The sequence below is a fragment of the Triturus cristatus genome, chromosome 12, assembly GCF_964204655.1.
Source record: "Triturus cristatus chromosome 12, aTriCri1.1, whole genome shotgun sequence".
Classification (NCBI taxonomy): domain Eukaryota; kingdom Metazoa; phylum Chordata; class Amphibia; order Caudata; family Salamandridae; genus Triturus; species Triturus cristatus.
The window spans coordinates 782,146,709-782,163,648 of NC_140595.1; the positions used below are offsets into that span (position 1 = coordinate 782,146,709).

Below are 16,940 nucleotides of genomic sequence, written 5' to 3' on the forward strand. Positions count from 1 at the left end.
TACCTGTGTGCACACTGTGCTTGGCAATGAGAGGGCTGGTGTTGTCATATGGCACCATTTGATTATTTTAAAATGGGTGGGTGCACGTACTGGCTACCTACCTGTAAGTTTGTTTTGTGTACTGCAATGGCTTCCAAATGCTCCTGGGTGGGGGAGGGGCTCTCCATCCTGCTCAGGTGTGGGACAGAGGGAATGTTGGGAGTAGTGGTGCAGGCCTACCACCCCCAGACACCCTCCCAGAGAAGATGGCTACCTACCTGTGAGTTTGATGTGGGTTGTGTAATGGCTGACACATGCTTCGGGGGGGGGGGAGGGATCCATCATGGTAGGCTGTGGGACAGGGGGTATGTTGGGAGTAGTGGTGCAGGCCCCCACCCCCAGACACCCTCATTGTGAAGATGGCTACCTACCTGTAAGTTTGTTTGGTATACTGCAATGGCTTCCAAATGCTCCTGGGTGGGGGAGGGATCCATCCTGCTCAGGTGTGGGACAGAGGGGATGTTGGGAGTAGTGGTGCAGGCCCCCCACCCCCAGACACCCTTATTGTGAAGATAGCTACCTACATGTACGTTTGTTTGGTGTACTGTGATGGCTTCCAAATGCTCCGGGGGGGGGGGGGGGGGGGGGAGTTCCATCCTGCTCAGGTGTGGGACAGAGGGGATGTTGGGAGTAGTGGTGCAGGCCCCCCACCCCTAGACACTCTCACTGTGCAGATGGCTACCTACCTGTAAGTTTGTTTGGTGTACTGCAATGGCTTCCAAATGCTCCTGGGTGGGGGAGGGCTCCATCCTGCTCAGGTGTGGGACAGAGGGGATGTTGGGAGTAGTGGTGCAGGACACCCACCCCCAGACACCCTCCCAGGGAAGATGACTACCTACCTGTGAGTTTGATGTGGGTTGTGTAATGGCTGACACATGCTTCTGGGTGGGATGGGGGGAGGGATCCATCTTGCCGATGCTGTGGGCCAGGGGGCCTGGTGGGAGTTGTAGTGCTGTCTGCCTGTACACATGCCCCATGGTAATGTTGGTAGCTACATTTGGGGTGAATGGGAGTGGGTGAATGTTGGATTTGTGAGCCATGTTTTTGTGAGTGTGTGGTACAGATGGATGGTATGTGTTCTAGGTGGTGTAGCTTTGTAGTTGTGCAAGCAAGTACATAGCAGAGTGGTGGTAGTCATTTGTTTGTACTTACCAGCCTCCACTCCCCCGGCTACTCCTGTGAGGCTCTCTGGATGCAGTATGGCAAGCACCTTCTCCTCCTATGGTGTGAATGGTTTTTGTGGAATGGGAGGGTCACCGCCACTCCTCTGAGCCAGCTCACAGTTCTTGCTCCTCCTCTCCTTGACCACCCTCTTCAGATCATGCCACCGCTTCATGATCTCCTTTTTTGATCTTGGGGTGGTCCCTACTGCATTGACCCTGTGGACTATCCTTGCCCACATCTGTGTCCTTGTGGCTAATGGTGTCTGTTGAACCAGGCTACCAAAAAGAAGTGGTTCCTCTCTGACTATCTCACATGACCTTCAACTCACTCTCAGTGAATTTGGGCATTTTCTGTGTGGCCATGGTGTGTGGTGTGCAAAGTGATTGTGGGTGCAGGAGTGTCAATGGTGGTTGTGGTTGTGCTGTGTATGGTGTGTGTTGTGCAGGGGGTTAGTTGTGCTGGTGTGGAGGTGTTGGTGGTGCTGTGTTTGGTGTGGCTAGTGATGTTGTGTCCTTTGCCTCTCCTGTCAGCTGTGGTATGAGTGCCTTCTCTCCTGGAGTTTTGCAAGGGATTGTGGTCAGGGAAGGGGCTGGTTTTTATACTCAGCTATGTGGGTGTGTCAAATTGGGTTGTTGCTGACAGGTGTGTTGTCCTGGGATTTGTATTTTTTGTTTTGCCATGTGGTTGTGTCATTGGTGTGTGTTTTGTGTATTTGGGGGGCATGGCCAGTTTTCTGTGTGCACTTTTTGGCATTCTTGTGGGATTTTGGCTTCGTCCGCCATATTTTTTATGGTTCGTCCGCAGCGGTGGCTGGGCTTCAGCTCTTCCGCTAGCTCTCCCATTCATCCCATTGTGCGACTGCAGCGGTCGGAGACGGCGGTACGTACCGCGGGAACGTTTGGGATATCCTAATTTCCGGTGCTGTGTCTCCGCTATACTTGCGGCGGGTGTATTTCCGCCACGATTACGACCGCCGCGGACGGATTTTGGCCACCTCCGCCCGCAACGGGCGGTTTTTCTTGGCCTCGTTCCGCCGCGGTCGGATTTTTTGGGCGGTTGATCCTAATTTGGCCGCCGGTTTTCCTAATGGACCTCAATGTTTGTAGTTGAAACCTGGGTGGATGAGACTTCAGGGCCCGATATGGTGGTAGCATTCCGCCAGGTTTCTCAATCTTTAGGAAAGATCGCAAAAACAAAAAAGGAGGCGGGCTCGTTATTATCTATAGGAACCACATGAAAGCCTCCTTCAAAGAGATTGCCTCTGGAGCCAGTTGCGAAGTGCTTTCTTTTCAATTAGGTATCAATCATACGTATTCTTTTAACCGAATGTTAATTTATCGCCCCACTGGCCCCTGTGTTAACTTTCTTCAAACCCTGGGACATCTTCTTGAACACAAAGTCAGCTTTCAGGACTATACCATCCTTGGGGACCTAAACTTTCAGTTACATAATCTACACGATAAGGATTCGACTGTTCTAAAGGACCTTCTATCCAGTGTAGGTCTGGAACAGCTGATTGAAGGTCCTACTCACAGAGCTGGACATTTGCTGGACACTGTTTTTTCTGACTGTCCGCTTCTGAAATTCACAGGTACCATGCAACTTCTCTGGTCAGACCATGCGGCAGTTATGTTTACACTCACACTGCCACCAACTGTTGATACTAGACCATCTTTAACCAAAAACCACAGGCGTTACCAGTGGCACCGCCTGGATAAAATTTATGTAATTCTGAGCTTAACCTGAGCAGACCCTACCTATCCTTAGACCCAGAGAGAGCAGCTCTAGATTACCACGATTGGATTGGGTCGGCAGTTCAGGAGACAGTTCCTCAACAACCGGAGAAAATTACCAGGACTGCACCCACCGAACCGTGGTTTTCAGAAGAGCTAAGATTCTTAAACAGGCATTGCCGCAGGCAAGAAAGATGCTGGAGGCGTATCTATGATTCAAAAGGAAAAGAACACTATATGGAATTAATATCCCAGTACAAAGGAATGATCCACAACTGCAAAAATTAAGTATTTTTCAGGAAAGATTAAAAACACCACGAATAATGCTAAAGAACTGTTTGCCACAGTCCTAAAACTCAGTCAAGTGCAAGGCCACAGAGAAATTTCACCAGATCAAGCCTTCTGTGACACCTTGGCTTATACCTTCTGCAGTAAGGTTCGCTGCATATATGATACATTTACTCAGGTCCCAACTCTTGGCGCATGAAGCCTGGATCGCTATGCTTCCAAGAACCCCAGTAGTCCTGACTCTGGGTACCTTTCTGAGTTTCTACCTATAACTCATGAGCAGGTCACTAAACTGCTTTTCGTCGCCAAATCTGGCTCACCGTTGGACCCTTGTCCTCCTAAGATTATTCTCTCTGCAATCAAGCCAATAGCTGTACATCTCACAGAAGTATTCAATTTAGTTCTTAAAACTGGCGTTTTCCCCCCAAAATTGAAAAAGACCTCAATTATTCCACTACTAAAAAAAAGCAATTTGGATAAAGCTGACCCAAGCAACTATCGCCCCATTGCCCGTTTGCGCTACAGGCATAAATTCCTGAAAAATATGTTAACCAAGTATTATCCTCTTTTATCCTTAATAATAACATTTTGGACCCATCGCAATATGGTTTCCGACGTGGTCATAGCACCGAGCTTGCACTAATCACGGTGTCTGAAGAAATCAGGCGCTCTGTAGATAAGGGAAGCATGGCTGCATTGATCCTGCTGGATCTTTCGGCAGTGTTCGATATGGTGGACCATGGCCTCCTGCTACATCGCCTGCAAGAGATAGGGATTACTGGTACAGCACTATCATTGTTTAAATTTTTCCTCTCAGACCGTGAACAATTTGTTGAGATGGACGGTCTCAGTTCTCAGGGCTTCAATCTTCCCTGTGGGGTACCACAGGGGTCGTCTTTAAGCCCTACTCTTTTTAATCTCTTTGTAGTCTCCTTTGCCAGGCTTATCACATCCAAAAGGTTTGCTTTGGTGTCATACGCTGATGACACCCAGATTATATTATCCATCTCAGATGACTCCCGAAACACAGCCCATAACTTTCATGCCTGTATGGGACTGGTGAGTAGATGGATGTCAGAGAACTGCCTTAAGCTGAACTCTAATAAGACAGAGGTTCTCCTTTTTGGCAGAGATGTCTCTTTCTGGCCTTCCGACTGGTGGCCCACGGAACTAGGCCCTCTCCCCTCTCCCCTCACCAGTCGCCAAGGCAAAAAACCTGGGCGTCATCTTCAACATCATTCTGTCATTTTGGCAAATACGCAGCCATCATGTAGTCAGGCAAGCCAGACCTCTTAAATAGAAAGTGAGGTGTCATAAAATAAAATAGCTCAAACAAAACTGTACTGTAAAGTAAAAGTAAATATGTGAAACTGCATTACTGATTATAGCTGTGAAGGCTGTTGTTTCCGCAGCTTAGATTTTGATCCAATGCGCATACAGTATTACTGTGGTAGCACAACGAGAAAAGTACCACAACATATTGTTTCAACATAACTCTGCTGCAAAGTGCAGGGCAAAGATTCTTAACAATTAAGTGGATCATGTTAATTTATATTACTATGTATTTTTATTTGTCCTGTCAATGCTCTCTGTCCAAGGTGTCAATATCTAAAATAAATAAAAATATTTTAAATAAATAATATCAAAAATTATGTTCATGTTTTACAATAAAAAAAATAACTTGGATTCAGGATCTGTATGCTATAGCCATCGTCAGTACTTTAACAAAATGAAGTGGCAAAAAATAATATTACAGCTAACCCCAGAGATGCATAGTCAAGGAGATTGGGATAATGGTGGTGTTGAGCTCTTTAAGGTGGGAAGTATGTCCATAGGCAGAAGAAGAGAGGGCCAGGATGAGAATGTATAGCAGGAAAGGAGTACCAAAGTGTTTTGGATGTGCTCTCATAGCACTTCATGGTGTTCAAAATGATATACTATCTCCTTTAAAGTCCTGAGGCCTTATAATACAATTAAATACAACTTTAAAATCTTGTATTAAAAAATGTAAATAATTTAAATTAATTCTGCATACAATTTTAAACAGAATTTAATGCATGGTAAATAAGAATAAGAATGTAAATGTGGGTGGGATTTTCAAAAAGAATATTCTTTAAGAAATATTATTTATAAATCGAAATTAATTTAGAATAATTTACTATTTAATACACACTTAGTTAAATGAGTTAATGTGCTGTAACAGTGTAACTTTATAGCTCTAGTTTTTTTTTTTTACATTTTATTTTTATATTAACAAATGTGTGAAACATTGCATCAAAATTGCCCATACGGCTTTTTCATACATCCATTTTGTGACCTGACTTCATTTTTACTTGTTAAGAACATACAGGAATGTCAAAGATTTCAAACAACTTGAATGCGCTCACTTTGAACTGTAAAACCTACTGTATGTGCGACAGACCATGCCTTCCCTCAAACCTTTGCAATTCAATGGTTCGGCACAAGGACAGGGTCGGGTTCATGAGGCGAGGCCTGGCAGGAAGGACATATAGCCCTGCTAATGTGTCAGCTATGTAATGTTCAATCAAGTCCCCCAGTATTGTGTCAAATTGTGTTCAATTGCTCATGTCAGGAGGAGAGGCCACTGGTGCATGCTTAGTCATTGTATATCAGTGGTTTACCAGCTTTTGGAAATAATATTTCTAGGTTTATAATACATATTTTACATTGTAAATATATATATATATATATATATATATATATATTACCTACTGGCGGTCGCCAGTAGGTAGTTATAGTTAGGACCACGTTTCCATAGGAAATCCGCAACATTCTATTTTGAATAACTTTGGCGCCGGTCGACGAATCCTCGCGAATTTTTCAAAATAGGTGGGGCGCTACGCTCCGCTCCTACCCTGAAAGTCTCGGGGGGATTCGTCAAGCGGGGGCTGAGATAAAAGGGGGGTCCCAAAACACGTTTTTCCCATGCATTTTTCCATAGGACCTTTAGACAGGGCTACAGCCCGAACGGCTGAACAGAATTACTTGAAATTTGCCAGAGAGGTAGTCCTCAGGTCAAGGAAGTGCCTTTTGTAGGTTTGGTGTAAATCTGTTCAGTAGATTCTGAGAAAATAGCCTTTAAATCAATATATATATCTGAGCCAGCTTACGGTGCGCTTACGGTACGCTTACCGTACGCGTACGGTGGCGTGCGCGAGCGCGATCCTGATTGGCTCTTAGATCTTAGTAAACATTCGAATCGGCCGAAACCAGGAAGCGGCGGCCGCCATTTTCTCTCTCGCACTGAGAGTGATGATGAAAATACAAAGCACAAAAACATGTAAAGGGGCTGTTTAGACAGCTCCCACACACATAGCCATGTTGAGGGAGTCCCCAAAGATACCCCAAGGCCAAAAACGTAATTTTTTTTTTTTCGCTAATTTCGCCGATTACGCTTACCGTACGCGTATGGTAAAAAATTATATAAAAAAAAAAATTATCCACACTCTCCCTACCCCGTGTGCAATTAGTGGCCGAAAGCCACCAATTGTGCATGGCTTATAACAGATGAGATAAACTATAATATTTAAAAAAAAAAACATTATCCACACTCTGTCCACCCCGTGTGCAAATGGTGCCCGAAGGGCACCATTTGTGCATGGCTTATAAAAGTTACGAAAAATTAAAATATTACCTTTCAAAACGAAGTGCATCATATGTCTTCCATGTGCGCACGGTGCGCGAAGCGCATCGTGCGTACATGGCCCATCTAGCGTAACGTGGGCACGCGGTGCGCGTAGCGCACCGCGTGCCCACCGTGCGTGCACGGCACTAACTGCGTAAAGTGGGCGCGCGGTGCGCTACTGTGCGCGCACGGTGCGCGAAGCGCACCGTGCGCGCACGGAACGAACCTCGTTAAGTGGGCGCGCACGCCACGAATGGCGTAAAGTAACTTAGCATTTAAAAAACCGTACAAATTCACTGAAAAAACCATAGGTTTCACACACGTTATAGTTAGGAATTAGCATTTTAAAAACCTTGCAAATTCACTGAAAAAACCATAGGTTTCACACATGTTATAGTTAGCGGAAATTTTACTGATAAAAAACCAATGAAATTCCCCCGTTATAGTTACTGCAGGCAACTATAACTCACGCGACCGCAATCTTCTGCTGATGACATATGTGTCTTTATGAAAAAAAAATATTTGTAATATATGTATAGCTAAAAATGTATGGAAGAAGACATGGGCAAATAAGTGTCTAAATACAGTATTAGCATCAGCAGAGGATTGCGGTCGCGTGAGTTATAGTTGCCTGCAGTAACTATAACGGGGGAATTTCATTGGTTTTTTATCAGTAAAATTTCCGCTAACTATAACATGTGTGAAACCTATGGTTTTTTCAGTGAATATATATATATATATATAATATTAAAATAGTTAATATTTAAAGAATAGTAAGCGTTAATATTTTACCTTTACTTTCACAATGCAAGACCCCCCCCATCGTGGAAGATCTCCACATAAGTTTAAAATTAACTAGTAGTATCTTTCCACTTGTAAATCCTGTTCTGTAAGGCTCAACCAGGGGGTCTACACCTAGGTGTAAATCTAAACTCAGAATTGGTGAAGAGCAGAAAAAGTGTATATTTACACCCAGGTGGAGTAGCAGATTTAAAGGGTAAATCTACATGCGTAAATGCACCTTTGTGAATCAGGCCCCTAATATTGACGCTGCCCTTAAAGTACTGCACGCAATCCAAATGAGGCATTAGCTACCCTTGTAGACACCACAAGTCTCCCTGAATTTGAAAGAGTGTCTCATCATCAAGTAGCTTTTGAACCTCCGGGTTCTCATGATACTGAATATAAAATCCCTTGCAATTACCAAATATGTCCTTGAAACACTCTTTACGGGATCCAATGAAATGCGGGTATTCTTTTGGTGCCCACTTCATTTCCCCTTCTCTCTCATGTGAATCAGGTAAAGATATGGGTACAGGCTTAGTCAATGCAGAAGTGCAGATCACTAGTGAGTACCCCAAAGACTTGCTTGCAGGTCAGTTCAGTAGTCTTTTAGCCCAACACATCCATGCAAAGGTTGGCAGTAACAGCAACACTTTTACTCTGCTTGCACAAGGCACAGTCTATAAGTCTTTGCAGACAAAATACCATGTTACTTGCTGAGACTTCTAGGTGGAACACCTCTAGACTGGTGTCTCTACCTTACTCCCTCAGCCTGGGGCAAGTGCTCCATTCTGCCTCTTTTCAAAAAGTGCACAGACTGCTGCTGTGATGTACTTACAAAGCCTTCCACGTGTCTGGTACCATAGACTGGCCTCCTTTGCAAATCCTGTTCCCATACTGAATCAAACTTACCTACTTGCTGACTCCAGTACCTGGCGTCTCATGTTCTTGTATGACAGTCCATTGATTCACCTTAATGACTTATAGAGGCTTCTAGTATTGATCTTGACCTATAAGGTCCCTACATTTACTGTAAATTCACTTTGACACGCGTTTCACATTTTGCACCTTAGCTCTGGACTCTTCTCTCACGTGTGCAGTGTGACACCTGTGTGATTTACACATTTCTCACAGATTTATCAATATATCTTAAAGATACACTTCTAATTATGATAGGTATCCATCAAATGGTACAGCCTGAGAAGCCCCAGGCCTGCATGCCACCAAGGGGCAAAACACATTGGCAGTTTGATTTCAAGATTTCAGATGACAAATAAGAAAAGAGAAACTACAGTCAGATGAAATAATCTACTGTACCGTTATTTATTGTGTTTGATTTATATTTATGACTTTTTCCTCGCACTATTAATTTGCAAATCTATGGCCTGGATTAATTGTGTTCCCACATCTCGCATGCCTATGGGTATATACATTCTCATAAATTTATCTCTGGCCTCCTGGCTAAAATACCAGCTGTGTAACCAGTAGAAAAGGGGGTACAAAAGGGGGTGGTGATGGACGGAGCATCAGAACCAATCAAACACTCACACCCAGTCAACAGAAGTTGGCAGGGTATGCTCAGACGTGAGTCCCTTGCTCACTTTGCCACTGGATTCAAGCAAGCCTGGCTGAAGATGGCTGAAATGCCAGAAACCGGTCCTAGGAAGCTTGTTTCTGGTCCAGGAAAGACATGGCTTGGCAGTTCGGCCGGACTGTTCCCATGAAGCACAGGGTCAGACTGATTTGCATATGGCCATGTCTGAACTGGGGTGGCAGAGTGGGCTAAAGAACGGTGATGGATTAAACCCAGATCAGTTGACTGGGGGTGAGTGTTTGCAATGTTCAACACTCCGTCCATCATTTCCTTTGGTTTTTGCTTTGTTCGCCATAAGTTGGCAGGGTATGCTCAGACGTGAGTCCCTTGCTCACTTTGCCACTGGATTCAAGCAAGCCTGGCTGAAGATGGCTGAAATGCCAGAAACCGGTCCTAGGAAGCTTGTTTCCGGTCCAGGAAAGACATGGCTTGGCAGTTCGGCCTGGACTGTTCCCATGAGGCACAGGGTCAGACTGATTTGCATATGGCCATGTCTGAACTGGGGTGGCAGAGCGGGCTAAAGAACGGTGATGGATTAAACCCAGATCAGTTGACTGGGGTGAGTGCTTGCAATGTTCAACACTCCGTCCATTATTTCCTTTGGTTTTTGCTTTGTGTAACCAGTAGAGACAGATATTTAATCCAGCTTTCCAATTTGACCAAATGGTGTAAAAATCATACCGGGCCAACTCAGAATGTTTTCACATGGTAAAAGTAAAATGCCTGGCTGTAAAATCCAAACCTAACTCACAAAGGCGGGTTTGGAGTGTACTGGCTCAAAAAGGACTGCAAATTATACCTGCATTCATGACACCTAGTGAATTTTCCCAGCAAAATGTTCCATGCACCAGAGGTTGTAACTTTGTGGGTATTCACAAATATATTTGTATTGACTCTTTGTCACTTCTCTAAACTTCTAAACACACAGCTTGAGAAACGTGGGGCCTGATGTCCAAAGCATTTTTGTAGTCGCAAAAACTCTGATTCATAGTTTGCACAGATGGAGAGGCTAGAGTATAACAAAATCTGTTTCTGTCATTCAGTAATGCAGTTTGTTAGTTGCAGGAAACACTTCAAAGAAACTCATTGCAAAGTAAATTTCTTGATTTTTCTACTGATGCTTGACATAAAAATACAGCAGAGCAAACACAAGGAGATGCTGGACGGAGTGCTGAACCTTTTCATACACTCACCCCGAGTCACAGATCTGGGTTGAATTCATCATCGTTCTTTAGCTCACTTCGCCATGAGGCACAGGGTCAAGACTGATTTGCATATAAATGTATCTGAACTGGGGTGACTAAACTGAGCTAAAGAACGATGATGGATTCAACCCAGATCTGTGACTGGGGGTGAGTGTCTGAAAAGTTTCAGCGCTCCGTCCATCATCACCTTGTGTTTGCTATACAAAATACAGCAGAACAGCCAATATGTTTTGCTCATACACCAGAGAGCTTCATCAGAGATTCAGCTAAAATGGTTGGGATCCAAATTGGACATTTTCATCAGACATTATCTCTGTTTTGACCAACTGATTATGATACTGAGACTTCGCACACCAAACATGGTGAAAGCACACATTGATGTGAAGCACATTCTCTCTAAAGTGTCTTCCACATAACTTGGCTTGACAGGGATAGTTTCTGATGAAAATGACCAATTTGAATCTCAAACGTTTTAGCTGAAGTCTTGATGAAGCTCTCTTGTATATGAGCGAAATGGGTTGGATGTTCTGCTGTGTTTTTGTGCAAAGCATCAGAAGGAAAATAAAGAAACTTACTTTGCAATGAATTCAAAATCTTTGGAGTGTTTCCTACAGTTAACACTAAGGGGTCAATTTCGATCCGGGTCGGAAGGGCACCGAACCCGATCCGGCCGGAAAAACTACGCCGTAGCGTGTTTTCCGGCCGACTCGTACAGCTGTACGAGCGAGCAAGTATGATGCGAGCTACATAAAATTCACCGACCGAGTCGTTTCCGGGTCCGAACCGCTCCGTACGTCTCGGTCGTAAGCTAACCGTGGCGTGCAATGGATGCGATTCATGACCGAGCCAGTACGATGCACGCGTCGGACAGCCTGTGCGAGCCGGAGTGTCCGGCTCGCAAATTGTCCGGGTGGTTGCCTTTGGGGGTCCGCATCGGACCCCCTGTCACCCGCAGCCCTACGACTCGGAAACAGGGGGAGACCCATGGGTCTCCCCAACACAGGCATGTACGGTGCGGATGGCACCGACACGTACCCACTATAGGGGGCGCACTTGTCCGCGACATACCCATTCAGTCAATGGGAGCCCATGTACGCGTCGTACAACCGGCTCCCATTGACTTATATGGGAGTCCAACCGAACCGAGTCCAGCAGCATACAGCCGCATCGTACTCGCTCAGTCAGACTGCAGGAATCCGGCTCGGTCGGAAAACACTCCGGATGTGGCTCGGTCGGAGCGCTTTCCGACCCGGATCAGAATCGGCCCCATAGAATTATTGAGTGTTAATCAGTCAATTCAATTCTTTATTCGAATGTCAAAAGACAATCATAAAAGATAATCATACAGAATATATAAAATCACATAAAATGTATTGCAATGGTGAGCAATAATAGTAAATACAGAAATACCATAATCTAAAAATCAAGATTTTTGCGATTTTTAAAGCTGCTTTAAGAAGCTGCCCAAACTAAAACATACATAGATCTTGGGTAACAATTGCAAACCTTTTAGCAGATGCGTTAAGACCCGTAATGAGGCGCTTAGGAAAAACTGATGAACAACTTTCCAATTTGAACTGTATTATCAAGGAGGGGCACTCGTTGCCTGAACTGGTTACTGTTGGACAAAATCAATTACAAACAGAAGAAACCTGTCCTGTCTTGTAGATATTACTTCAGTTACATCAAATGGGGGAAAATAGCCTCCCACAGAGAGCATGTAGTCAAGAAAGGCTTAATAGCACCACAGCTAAAAATGGGGCCAGTAATCTGGCAAATAAAACAGCTAGGATGTTACTCCAAGAGTCTCCCAGGAGTCCTCCCAGGGACAAACACACCATATAGTTCTGCAATTACCTCCTCAAGCTGCTTCCCGTGTACTGGTTCCAAAAGGTGTCCCCTCACTAAGAAATGACTCAAAAGAAGATCATAATCAACTGAATAACATGGTGGACTGAAAGGATTGCATTGTTTTCAATTTCAGAAACAAGGTGATGGCATAAAATACATTATCGGGGTTTAGCCATTTGGGCTGCCCCAAAGTGAGATTGATGCTCTGCCTTTGGGTTTCTTCTTTAGGTTCCAAGGAAGATTAATGCTAAATTGTCCACTTCTTCCATCTATCCCACCTATCTGCCACACTGTCCCTATAGCGAATAGGTTTGATCCGATCTCAGGTTTGGACCAAATGGATTGACTCACTACAGAAGTTACATCTTTCAGCCCTGACCTCCTTGTACACACCAAAGACAAGGAAGGAGAGCCTAGTGTTGCTCCGACAAAGGTGTGCTGGCACGTCATCTCCTGCAACATCACTGGGGCCTGATCCAAACTTGATAATCATGATTGGACCAATTGTATTAATCTTGCGGACATAGTATGTCTCCAGGAAAAATGGATAGCGCAGGGTTTCCATCAAAAGGCTTTCCATGCTGTCTTGGAGCCGGGTCGTGCCGACCCTGCAGGAAGGGCTAAAGATGGAATGGCAACTTTTATATCTGTACAAATACCCTCGGACAAAGTGTTTAAAATTTGGCCCTCACCGTTTTTCCTGGTCACTTTACTCACTTTTTTGAATAACCATGACATTATGTTGATTCATTTTTATTTTAACAATAATAAGTTGTTAATTTATATTAATTGATTGATTGTAAATTAATTATGAAAATTGTGTAATTAATTTTAGGTGCGGGTTGTGGGGTTTATAGGGGTCAAGGGTGGGAAGTAATTTATGTTTAATTAATTATTAATTAGTTGTTAATTTATATTAACTGATTAATTGATAATTAATTATGGTAATTGTGTTATTTTTTAGGTGAGGGTTGTGGGGTTTATGGGGTAAAGGGTGGGAAGTAATTCCTTTTTAATTAATTAGTTCTTAATTAATCTTTATTTATTTATTTGTTTGTTATCACCCGAATCACCCCCGGAGGGGTATCTCCGAGCTACAGAGCATGCTACAGAGTCAGCACAGGGATTCATAAGAGCTCGATTTTCAAGAATCTGCTGAATTGCTGATAGTTGGTGCATTTGTTGAGGTGTAATTGAAGTTGATTCCAGAAAGAGGGAGCCAAATGGAAAAAGGCTTTCCCCCCTATGCGGGATTCCTTTACACAAGGAACAGAGAGGAGCGATTTAGATCCAGATCGGAATGTTCTGGTAGGTTGGTATCGTATGAGTCTGTCGCGAGATAGCTTGGGGATTTGCCGTGTAGTGCCTTGTGTACTATGAAGCAGATTTTAAATCAAATCCGCTTGTGGTTAGGCAACCTTTGTAGTCCCAGGAGTAAGGGCATGGAGGCGGTCCTGGCAGATGAGTTAGAGACTAGTCAAGCAGCGGTGTTTTGGACCACTTGGAGTCTATTAAGAGAGGATTCGTTGGCTGAGATCAAGAGGGCATTGCAATAGTCAAGGCGACTCATTACAAGTGCCTGAACTAGAGTTCTCCTACGGTCAAAGTGAGGAAAGGAAAAACCTTTCTCGGTAGGCTTAACATGTGGAAACAGGAGCTCACGGTGGTAGTGACTAGCTCTTTCATAGTGAGTGTCTGGTCTAGATGTACTCCTAAGTTCTACTAATTAATTGATTGAAAATTAATTATGAAAATTGTGTAATTAATTTTAGGTGTGGGATGTGGGGTTTATAGGGGTAAAGGGTGGGAAGTAATTTATGTTTAATTAATTAATAAGTAGTTGTTAATTTATATCAACTAATTCATTGATAATTTATTATGGTAATTGTGTGATTTCTTTTAGGTGTGGGTTGTGGGGTTTATGGGGTAAAGGGTGGGAAGTAATTTATTTTTAGTTAATTAATAATTCGTTCTTAATTAATATTGATTAATTACTTGAAAATTAAATATGGAATTTGTGTAATTCATTTTAGGTGTGGTTATGAGGTTTATAGGGGAAAGTGTGGGAAGTATTTTATGTTTAATTACTTAAAAATTGGTTAATCATTAATGTTAATTAATTAATTGATATTTAATTAGGGTGGTTTATATTTTTTTATGTGTGGCTTTTTCTTTTTTCAGGGTAAACGGTGGGGAGAAAATTAATTTTACTTACTTTATAATTAGTTTTTATATATTATTACTTTTTTTTAATTAAAAATAAGTTTTAATTGTGTAATACATTTTTTTACAGCTTCATTTTACCAGTGGTTTGTGGGGATTATAGGGATAAAGTGTGGGAAGTTTATTAATTTTTATGAGTTTTAATTTGTTTTTCAATTAATAATATTTCTTTAATTGGTAATTTATTATGTTAATTATGTAAGTACATTTTAGATGTGGGTTGTGAATTGTGTGGTGTTATAAGGTAGGAAATAATTATGTAATAATTTATGTTTTTGATTCTAAATAATTTCTAATTAAAAAATGTGTTTGAAAATAATTTGTTATTGTATTTATTATAATATTTATTGGTATTTGTCATATGCATTTAACATTGTAATTAATATTGTTTTTAATTGTGATATTAAATATATTTGTATTTTGATTTTTAATATATTTATATATTTTTATTTATTTTGTTTTTTAAATATTCTTGTTGTTCTTCGGACCTCAGTTCATCGCTGGAAAGCAAGTCAGAAACGAAGGGTCAAAGAAACCGTTCCACCCAGAATTCCATCAAGCCAACATTGGGAGAGGAATTCGAATATATCAGACGCAGTCGTAGGGAAACACTGCGCCCCACAACTGTACCGACAAAAAAACGGATCAGCAACAGAAGGAGGGAGAGGTGAAAAGCAGCAAGAAGGCATGAGTACCAAGCGTCCAGCAAGGGGACGGGGAACTTGGAAACGCAACTGAATAAGACAAGGAAAACTGCGGAAACATCCACAAATGCCAATACCATTATACATTTATCAAATATAGATCTAAGTGCTGCAGAACAGCAGCTGCTTTCCCTTGGCCTCTCACATTGTCCAGAGACAAATTTCAACTACACACAGACAAGAGCCGATATCTACAGGTTCATTAGGAAGCTCAAATTGAAGAAGTATCATCAGTTGCAATTGGCCAACAAAGAAAAAATGGCCAGTACAGCTGCAAAAAATATTGCTGACATGCCCAATCTGAAAGCTGCGGATTTCGATGTGCTGAAGGATTTACAAAACCTGGCGAAGTAAAGCACTGTCACAGTACAAGACGTAACATACTATGACTGTCTCAATGACTCACAGGGCAGTGGAATTCTGGATATGGAAACGAGAAGTAAACCTATTACAAATTTCAAGGAAAAATCAAAGTTCACTCCTGTAATGCCGAGAGATTCCTTAGAAGTTTTCCATGACCAAATTGTTGCACAAATTAAAAAGCTTAACATCAGTATCAACAAGAATAAAAGAAACATTTCTGACCATGAAAGAAAATATGTACAATTGATGGAGAAACTCAAAAATTATAAAGATGTGGTTATCAGAAACTTGGATAAAGGCGGGAACATTGTCCTTTGGCCTCTAAAGGAATACATGATTGAGGCAATGGGACAATTAAACAACATGGAGTGCTATAGAAAAAGCTCTTTCCAGAAATTCAAAAGCACACAAGATTGCTATATGACAAAATTGCTGGCATGGAAGAATTTGGGCATGTTAAGTTCCGATGAATACAAATACCTTAGAAAAGAGCATCCTACCATTTCGAAGATATAGTTCATACCTAAGGTACATAAGGACAGATACAAGCCACCAGGAAGACCGATTATTTCGGCCAGTGATGGGCCATTTGAGAACGTGTCATGCTACATTGACTTTTTCCTGCAGGAACATGTTCGTGGCTTAGATTCCTATGTGCAGGACACAAGTGACTTCTTGCAAAAAATTAAGAACATACAATGGCAAAGCGGGTATCGGATGAAAGCACTTGATGTATCGTCCTTATATACTTGCATACAAAATGGTGATGGAATAAGGGCAACTGAGCATTTTTTATCCAGTAGACCGATTCAATATGTTCAACACAACAGAATGATTATTGACTTATTGACCTTTTGTCTGAATAACAATTTGTTCCTTTTTTTAAAAATCAGGTATATCAGCAGATACAGGGAGTAGCGATGGGGCTAGCTTCTCCCCCAGCTACGCATGCTTGTTCATGGGCTGGTGGGAGGAGCTGGTCCTCAGGAAGCAATATGATCACATCCGCCAGAAAAACATAATTTGTTGGCTAAGATATATAGATGATTTGTTCATAGTATGGCATGGTACAGGAAGGAGTGCGAATAAATTTATGTCACAACTTAACATCAATGATATCAACTTAAGGTTAACATCTTGTATAAGTGAGGAAAGTGTAACCTTTTTGGATGTACAAATCACTATTAGCAACAATGTCATGTCTACTACCCTGTACAGAAAGAAACGGCGGGTAATGCGCTATTACTTGCATCGAGTGCACCCCCCCCCGTCATCTGATAGAAAGCATCCCCTACGGGGAAATGCTGCGAATACAAAGAATTTGCAGCAATGAGACAGAATGTGAAA

At 42.4% G+C, this 16,940-nt stretch overlaps 1 pseudogene across 1 annotated transcript in view; it reads left to right on the plus strand.

The window, feature by feature from the left end:
* The window catches only part of LOC146782825 (alpha-2,8-sialyltransferase 8F-like), a 302,891-nt pseudogene that overhangs the window by 131,512 nt on the left and 154,439 nt on the right, over positions 1–16,940 (plus strand). The gene's annotated exons all lie outside the window — the stretch shown is intronic.